Raw genomic sequence first — 9,438 nt, 5'->3', positions numbered from 1 at the left:
TGCAGTTCATCATCTGGCATAGCAGGAGGCTGCTGCTTCCACCTGTGTGGTTATCTACTGGCTTGTTGTCAATTGTACATCATGTATCATTACACATTGGCTGTACCATATTTATTAAGTGAGAAGGGTCTAATTGCTTTTGCTATTGTTAAAGTTGTAACACAGTTGCTGTTATCAGCCCATACTCATTTGATTATAACAACAAGTGGCAACATTCAGCATTAAGCTCACAACTTCCACCCTTGGGCTCTGCTCCAAAGTGAATTTCCTTTCCCCGCCCCATATGTGGGTTTATTATTTAAATTTAGCATTTTCTTTACGTCTGGTGTCACATGGAGAACTTAGTCATTCAATTTGTGGGTCACAGGCCTCTTTGCATTAGGAAAGGTTCCCAGCATTCCTCTTGTCACAGGTCTCCAAGAGAAAATTATTGTAAGGCAAGGTAAACATAAGCAATAAGACTAGAAGTTCCAGGATGAAGGAAGGTGAATCTCCAGGAAGTAACAGAGAGATAGCTGGGTTAATATGAGTCAGTAACAGTGAGCAGTAACAGTGAATGGACCACCCCATGGTCCATTCCTTGTCGTGGTAAGGTGACGTGTGTGTTTCAATGACCCAGAGAGCTATGCCAGATGAATCTACGGCTCCTGGAAGGGTAACCCAAACTGGACAGGTCAAAGTGTAGAGACCAGACAAATTTGGTGAAAGAGGTTGTCCTAGGGTTAACAACCTTTTCCATAAAACCAAAAAGTTACAGAAACATCCAAAAAAGAAACCTACAACCACACAAGTCTTGGGAGGAGCTGGCAATCTGCACAGAGTATGAAGCACGGTAGGGAAAGCCAAAAGGAAGCTGCCATGTCAGTGGCCCTTTTTTCCCACCAGGACAACCACCTAGTTTGGTACCTGGAACGTTTGGACAATGTATCAAGCAGGAAAGAAAGATCCACTGAGCTTGTACAACAACAGGGGTATTCCTCGGCCTCAGCTAGAAGATTTGTCCTAAGGCAGAGTAAAGTAGAGGAGACTTGCAGATGACCTATGCTCCACTCAGGCTACGTCTACACGTGAAGCCTACATCGAAATAGCTTATTTCGATGTAGCAACATCGAAATAGTCTATTTCGATAAATAACGTCTACACGTCCTCCAGGGCTGGCAACATCGACGTTCAACTTCGACGTTGCGCAGCACCACATCGAAATAGGTGCTGCGAGGGAATGTCTACATGCCAAAGTAGCACACATCGAAATAGGGATGCCAGGCACAGCTGCAGACAGGGTCACAGAGCGGACTAGCGCTTCCGGGGCAACAGCTAGCAGCTCCCTTAAAAGGCCCCTCCCAGACACACTCAGCCTGCACAGCACGCGGTCTGCAGAGCCATAGGCACGCACACCTCGGGCGACGCAGTCATGGACCCCCAGCAGCAGCAGCAGCCAGAGGTCCACCCAGCCCTCCTGGCAGGAGCAGGGCTCGCCCTGATCCATGCCATGCGGGAGGCAGCTGAGCACCTCCTTGCTACACTGGAGGAGGAGCTGCCCCCAGGGCAGCAGGGCTCAACCCCCAACCCTGCAGCACCCCGCCCCCCCCCCGCCTCACACGCCGGCGGCTGTGGAGCTACCCCACCAGCACCGACTGGTGGGAGCGGCTGGTGCTTGAGGAGTGGGATGATGACCGCTGGCTCAGGAACTTCAGGATGAGCCGGCAGACATTTATGGAGCTGTGCCAGTGGCTCACCCCCGCACTCAGGCACCAGGACACCGCCATGCAGCGTGCCCTCCCTGTGGAGAAACGGGTCGGCATCGCTGTCTGGAAGCTGGCCACTCCCGACAGCTACTGATCCGTGGGACAGCAGTTTGGTGTCGGCAAGGCCACCGTCGGGGCTGTCCTCATGAAGGTAAGAGGACCCATGGGGGGAGGGCAGGGCAGGGGAGGGGGTCCCGGGCAGGGCAGGGCAGAGGAGGGCAGAGGAGGGGAGGGGAGGGCGGGGGAGGGCAGGGCAGAGCCACGCACACCCTGCTCACCCCTCATTGGTGCTCTCCCACGTGCTTTCCCTGCAGGTTGTGCGTGCCATCAATGCCATGCTCCTGCACAGGCTCGTGAGGCTGGGGGACCCAGATGCCACCATCGCGGGCTTTGCCACCCTGGGCTTCCCCAATTGCTTCGGGGCTCTGGATGGGACTCACATCCCCATCTGCGCCCCGCATCACAGTGGAGGATGCTACATCACTCGCAAGGGCTACCATTCTGTGGTCCTCCAGGCCTTGGTGGACAGCTGGGGCCGTTTCCAGGACATTTATGTTGGCTGGCCTGGCAGCACCCACGATGCCCGGGTTTTCCGGAACTCGGGCCTGTGCCGCCGGCTGGAGGTGAGGACCTACATCCTGCAGTGGGAGCTCCCTGTGGGGGACACTACCATGCCCCTCTGTGTCATCGCAGATGCGGCCTACCCCTTCCGGCCCTGGCTCATGCACCCGTACACGGGCCATCTCTCTGCCAGCCAGGAGCGCTTCAACCAGCGCCTGAACCACGTGCGCCAGGTGGTGGAGCGCTCATTTGGCCGCCTGAAAGGACGCTGGAGATGTCTCCTGACCCGCCTGGATGCGGGCCCCAGCAACATCCCCCTGATTGTGGGTGCCTGCTGCACCCTGCACAATTTGGTGGAGAGCAAGGGGGAGGCTTTTTTTTCAGGGCTGGGCTGTGGAGGCCGGCAGGGCCGACGTGCAGCCACCTGCTGCCCCCAGTCGGCAGGTGGACCCCGAAGGGACCCGGGTCCGGGAGGCCCTGCAGGCCCACTTCGATGATGAGGCCGTGGGGTGAACTCTGCCAGGCCCCCCACTGCCCCCCCCACTTCCTCCACAACACTCCCTGACCCAACGCCCACACCATGGAGCACCCAACCGCACCCCCCCGACACACACTTTTCCTGGACAAATGACAGCACGCACTTGTGGCTGAACTTAAACTGGTTTTTCTTTGAAAACTTTGTTTTTGGAACTAGAATTTAAACAAGAACAAACTATATACAAGATGTGTGTAACAAAAGTAATGTGTACAAAGAAAACAATAGCAATAAAAAAGCTTGTTCACTAAAAAGAAAACCAGGGATGATAAAGGGGAGAACTATTTACATGGGGGGGGAACGGGGCAAAAGGGGGGGCACAAAAAAAGAGAACTACAACTGTCCATCATATATCAACTATATACAAGGGGGGGGGCACGTCCCGGGCCCCACGCCCCTAAAGTCCGGCACTGGGGGTGGGCGGCCTGGAGCCCCGCCGCGGCCGCAGCCCTGTCCGGGGCTGGCTGGGGGCGGGGCAGACCGGAAGATATGCCCGGCGAGTCGCAGCTGGCTCCAGGGGTCCCTCGGCGGTCCGGCCCTCGCTGGTGGATGGTGGGGCAACGGTGGATGGGACGGCGATGAGCGGAGCAGCAGGTGGTGCGGCGGGTGGAGCCGTCAGGGCGGGCGCTGCGGCGGCCGGCGCGGCATGGGGGGCCAGGTAGTCCACAAGGCGGTTGAAAGTGTCCATGTAGGCCCCCCATGCCTCTTGGCGCCAGGCCAGCGTCCGCTCCTGAAGTTCGAGGCGGCATTGTTCCACCCGCAGGCGCTGCTCCGCCACCTCCAGCTGCCGACAGTGGATGGCCAGCAGCTGGGGGTCCGTCGCTGTCGGCTGGTGGTGGTGCGGGGTCCGCTGTCTAGCCCGCCGTGGGGCCGGTCGGTCCTCAACCGAGGGGCTTGCCTGGAGCGATGGCCCCGGAGGGGTCTCCGGGACCACTGATGCCTCGCCGGCGCTCTCTTCCGGCCCTTCTGATGGTGCAGGTGCGGGACACAGGAGAGGAGTGGGGGAAGAAGAATGGAGACAGGCGTTAGTGTGGGCCCCGAGCCGTGGCCTTTGTCCCCCCAGCCCTGTGCTGCAGGTTCCCCATCCCCGTCCCCGGGAGATGCTGCTGTGATGGATGGGGTTCAGGGGTCCCCCTGCACTGCACCCCGTCCCCTGGTGGGAGCGACTCTCACTTCACTCCGCAGGGTCTGACAGCAGGAGAGGTTTCTTAGGCCACAGATGCCCAGTTTCTCCCAGGAGTGACAGCACCAGCTGTCAGAAGAGACAGTCTTTCCAACCCGTCCTGGGGAGAAGATCCCAAGGGGTGCCCCTCTGGGGTGTAGCTTTCCCCCTCCTCAGGCTGGCTGCCTTCCAGCTCTCCCTTCCCCTAGCCTCTACCTGCGGCCCCCTAACCCCCCCCCCCCCGATTCAAAGCCAGCTCGGATCCTCCCTCTTCTTTGTTCAGGGCAGAGGTGTCACCTGCCAGCTGTAGCCCCAGGATCATCCTTTGCCCCTGGGAGCTATTCGGCTCTTGTTGCTCATATCTAGCCTGAGTCTCCCTTTTGCACTCCCCCCACTCCATCACATGCTGCTGCTGCTGCTGCTGCTGCGGGGTGTCCCACCCCCTCCTCCCGGGGGCCCCTCAAGTTTCCGCTCCCCCCTGCCCCAGGGATGGGGCATGGCACTGTCGTGCGGGGTGGCGGGGGGCAGGGGCTGATGCACTGCTGTGAGGGACATGGCCCTGCTGTGATTGGGGCCATGGCCATGTGAGCATGTGGGGGGCCCGGGACACATATCTATTACCCCCGGCCCTCAAGACCAGGGGTGTACACCAGAGGGGGGTACATACCTGTCAGTCCACTCCCATGGTCCGGAGATCCCTGGGGGGCAGAGGCCCGGCTGCTGCTCCGGGATGGCAGGAGGAGGATCTGCAGCCTGGATTCTGCGGAGGAGGAGCCCCCCTCCTCCTCCTCCTCCTGCCGCAATGGCCCGGGGGTGGGGTCCGGGGGGGGCCCCCAGGGTGCGGGGCTTACCTCCGGGGTGGACTCCGGCTGAAGGGCCTGCTGGGGCTCGTCAGCCGAAGTATCAAGGGTGGCCGGAGGGGAGGAGGTGTGCCGGGGGCCCAGGATGTCCCTGAGCTCCCTGTAAAAGGGGCAAGTGACGAGGGCGGCCCCAGATCGTCCGGCCGCATCCCGGGCCCGGGCGTAACCCTGCCGCAGCTCCTTCACCTTACTCCTCACATGATCCGGAGTGCGGGCAGGGTGACCCTGGGCAGCCAGGCCATCGGCCAGCCGAGCGAACGCATCCGCGTTCCGCCTCTTGCTCCCCATTACCTGGAGCACCTCCTCCTCGCTCCAGAGCCCCAGCAGGTCCCGCAGCTCGGCCTCCGTCCAGGAGGGGCCCCACTGCCGCTTGCCAGCCTGGCTGCCCGCCTGGCTGGGCTGGCTGCCCTGGATCCCCTTGGGGGGGTCCCCTGGGGGCGCTGGGGGGGCTGCTGGGCGGCCATTGAGGGTCCTGTGGCTGCTGAGGGATGTGCAGGCTGGCCGCCTGTCTGAGCTGCTGCCTGCACGTTCCCTCAGCTTCCTGCACAGGAAGGGAGGGGGAAGGGACCTTTAAGGGGCCGGTCCACGCGGCCACCATTGAGCTGAGGGGCTGGAGAGAGCGTCTCTCAACCCCCCAGCTGATGGCATCCATGGAGGACCCTGCAATTTCGAAGTTGTGGGACGCGCAACGACTACATGGTCCCTACTTCGACGTTGAACGTCGAAGTAGGACGCTATTCCTATCTCCTGATGAGGATAGCGGCTTCGACGTCTCGCTGCCTAACGTCGATGTTAACATCGAAATAGCGCCCGACGCGTGTAGCCGTGACGGGCGCTATTTCGAAGTTAGTGCCGCTACTTCGAAGTAGCGTGCACGTGTAGACACGGCTTCAGAGTACAAGTGTTTAAGTCAAGTAAATCAACAGTGAGCTGCAGAGAAAAACTAGATTGGACTGTTTATTTTTGTGATGTTCTGAGAAGTCCTAACATGCCCTTTTCCCACAAGAAGTTCTTTTTTATACAGGCAGTCAGGTCATAACAAGCTTGATAGAGACCCAGTGAACTGGTGCTGTCACCATAGGCAAAAGAATGAAAAGTGAGCAGCTGAAGCTTTGTCTACACTAGGGACGTTTACTCCCGCATTTGTAACATTAGGGTCATGTCCTATGAGCAGATGGGAATAAGGGGACTTCGAAGTAGGTGGGGTCCTTTCGAAAAGGAGCCCCATTGGGACAAGCCACACGGCGGCAAGCTGCGTCAATTTCGAAGTGCCGCGGCCGCCCGCATGCTAATGAGGCGCTGAATATGTATTGCAGAGCTTCATTAGTAAACTTCGAAATGGCCATTTTGAAGTTTGGGGCTAGTGTAGACATAGCCTAGGAGTTATAGTGAAGGTTGTGATAGGTTGCTGCCACAGAAGTTCCCTTGGGATCATTCCTTAGTGTGCTGAACATACCACTGATACCTGCCTTTTTGCTTTTGGGGGTTCATCACCACCCTGCCCTGCTTGGCCAGATCCTTTTGTCTCCCCCAAACAAGACACAGAGTTGGGGTTGCCACCTCCCTGAAGAGCACTGCAGACACTGAATCACTTCAGTTCTGGAAGAACTCAGTTTTAGGGCTCAGCACCCAAGAAACCAACCCCGAAAGGTGACACCCCCCCACAACGAATCCATCTTTATCTGTGCAAAAATTTCACAAAGGGAAAGCTCATAAGGTGAGCTCTCTTTATCAATGAAAGAGATATGTATACTGGTTGCTTACCCCCAGATAATTATTTACTTAGGGCCTGATCATAAACAAAAGTATATTTTACGAAGGATAAAAAGTAGGATTTAAATATTTACAAGTGTAAACAGACAAGTAAGTTATTCAATTAAAATGAATAGAAAATGCATAGCTAGTTCTACTCCACTAAACACTTGTTTTATGAAAATTCTCACTCTAAATTGCTGTTCTTATGTCAGGTAAAAGCTTCAAATCAGAGCTGTTCTTTTACTCTCATTTTGGCTTACAGCCTTCTAAGTATCCTTTTAGGGTGTGTCAGGCAGTTTCAAAGTCCAGTTGAAGACAAAGGGTTGATAGCTTCACATTGCTTAAATAGTCTTTCCTCTAGGGTGGGAATCTTTTGTTTGGCATCCCTCCTTCCTTCTCAAAGAAAAATACCAGGTTAAAAATGGATTCCTGAACCAGATGGCATGGCCACATAGCTTTCTAGACCAACCACCATTTGGACTTACAGGACAAACAAGACTGTTTACAGATCATTGGGTTGATCACAAAGCCATTAGGCTTCCAGGACACCAGTAATGGCTCCCATTAGCACATTTAAAACTATAAACAGAGTCACATTTTATATTTCACAACCATGAACAACACATGCACAAAAATAAGATATAGATATCCAGCAGATTGCAACATTAAAATTGATAGGTTACATTACGTATTTTATTTAAAGCATCTTTGAGTTATGCATATTCATGTTCACAAACCATTTTTCATAAGGTATGAGGGTACCACAGAGGTAATATTTCTGTTTTTAATAGTTGTCTCAGTGCACTCCTTCTGTGAGCATGTGCAAGAAGAAACTATAGAACTTCTTACTAGGGAACTGATGCTAAGGAAACAGGTGAGATCATTATTTACTAACTCCCATAAATGAGTAACCAGTCTGATCCTCACATAAAAACAACCACACCCTGAAAGCATTACACTGGTATGAGCTAAACACCGAAACTGCAGAAACCACCTTCTCATTCTCCTCTTCTCTGTGAAGAATGAGGCTTCCTGGTGTAAAATTGCCAATTACTGAAAAGGGGAATGGCAGAGACAAACAAATATACTGAAGGAATGAAAACTCTAGAATCCTATAAAGCTGAGAAGTTATACCAGTACTTGCAGCTTTTTCTTAAATATAGCTAGGCAATCAGAACACATATTAGTGTAGCCCACATGCCTATATGTGGTTAACTGTCCCACATAGTGGTACCTAGACCACGTCACAGAGAAAGAATAAGTGTCCTCTATAGCCTTAGCAAAGAGTCAGATGGCCTCTAGGTCATGCTGTAGTGATACCTCTACTAAGCTCCTGAGGTTCCAGGTTTGAGCCCATGTTGGGGTAGCTATATTAGCATTAGTGACTAGCTGACTCAAAAAGCTCACTGTTCATGAAATTCTAGGGCTGGAAGGGACCTCAGGAGGTCATCTAGTCTAGCCCTGCCTACCCAAAGCAGGCTCAAACCTAACTAAATCATCCTACTCATGACTATGTCAAGCTGGGACTTAAAAATCTCTGCTGGCTATCTGAAGAAGTGGGTCTGCCCCACAAAGGCTCATCACCTAACAAGCTGTCTTTAAAGTGCTACATAACTACTTGTTTGTTTTGTTAGAATACAGACTAACACAGTTACCACTTCTACTTGTGATTGTTCAGAAGTACGGTCAAATCACCACCACCAAAGAGGACAGAAAGGTGACTGAAGAGAGAGGTTGGAAGCTGATGTTGGAAGAGGCAGTAGAGGACAGATGTTTGCAAGGCTGGGGCAGTGGGAGGGGTGGTGGTTCGAAAGAAGCAGTTGGAGGGGCATTATTTGGCTGGACAAGGCAATTAGAAAGCGTTGGCTGAAGGGGGCAGTGTTTACATTGCTGGGGCAGTTGGAGGGTGGCTGTGGCATGGCATTAGGAGAAGCATTTCCAGCAGATCTAGAGAAGTTTTTATTCCCCTCAACCTGGCTCTGGTGAGGCCTCACCTGCAGTATTGTGGCCAGTTCTGGGCCCCCCAGTATAGAAAGGATGTGGCAGCATTTGAGAAGGTTCAGCAGAAGGCAATGTAAATGATTAGGGGTCGGGAGCACATGACCTCTGAGGAGAGGCTGAGAGGTTTTGGCTTATGTAGTTTGTGGAAGAAAAGTCTGAGGGGTGATTTGATAGTAGTCTTCAGCTTCCTGAAAGGGGGCTCTAAGGAGGATGGAGAGAGACTCTTCTCAATGGTGACAAACGACAGAACAAGGAGCAATGGTCTGAAGTTACAGTGCAGGAGGTGTAGGTTGGAAATTAGGAAAATCTGTTTCACCAGGAGGGTGGTGAAGCACTGGGATGCATTACCTAGGGAGATGCATTACCTACCTCCATCCCTAGAGGTTTTTAAGTCCCAGCTTGACACAGTCATGGCTGGGATGTTTTAGCTTTAGGCGGAGGGGTGGGGGGGGCTGACTAGATGACCACCTGAGGTCCCTTCCAGCCCCAGGCTTGTATGACTTTATGGCTGGGGCAGTTGAAGGGCGGCTGTTTGAAGGGGGCAGTTGAAGGGCGGCTGTAACGCCTGAAGGGGCAGTGGAGGGTGGCAGCTGCACGGCCGGGGCAGTTGGAGGGGGATTATTTGAATGGCGGGGGCAGTTGGACGGCAGCTGTGAGGTCTGAGGGCGATCGTTGGAGGTGGCTGTTTGCATGGCCGGAGCAGTGCCGGCAGGGCAGGTGTTTCTGTGACTCCGCTTGCTGACGCGGGCAGTTGTGCCCGGAGGCCACTTGGCAGCGCCGCTCCCTGGCGCCAGGTGCTGCCCAGCTCCACATGAACAA

The sequence above is a fragment of the Carettochelys insculpta genome, chromosome 31 (genome assembly GCF_033958435.1).
Source record: "Carettochelys insculpta isolate YL-2023 chromosome 31, ASM3395843v1, whole genome shotgun sequence".
NCBI classification, from domain to species: Eukaryota; Metazoa; Chordata; order Testudines; family Carettochelyidae; genus Carettochelys; species Carettochelys insculpta.
The sequence above is the reverse complement of the archived record's forward strand: the minus strand, read 5'-3'. Positions refer to the sequence as shown.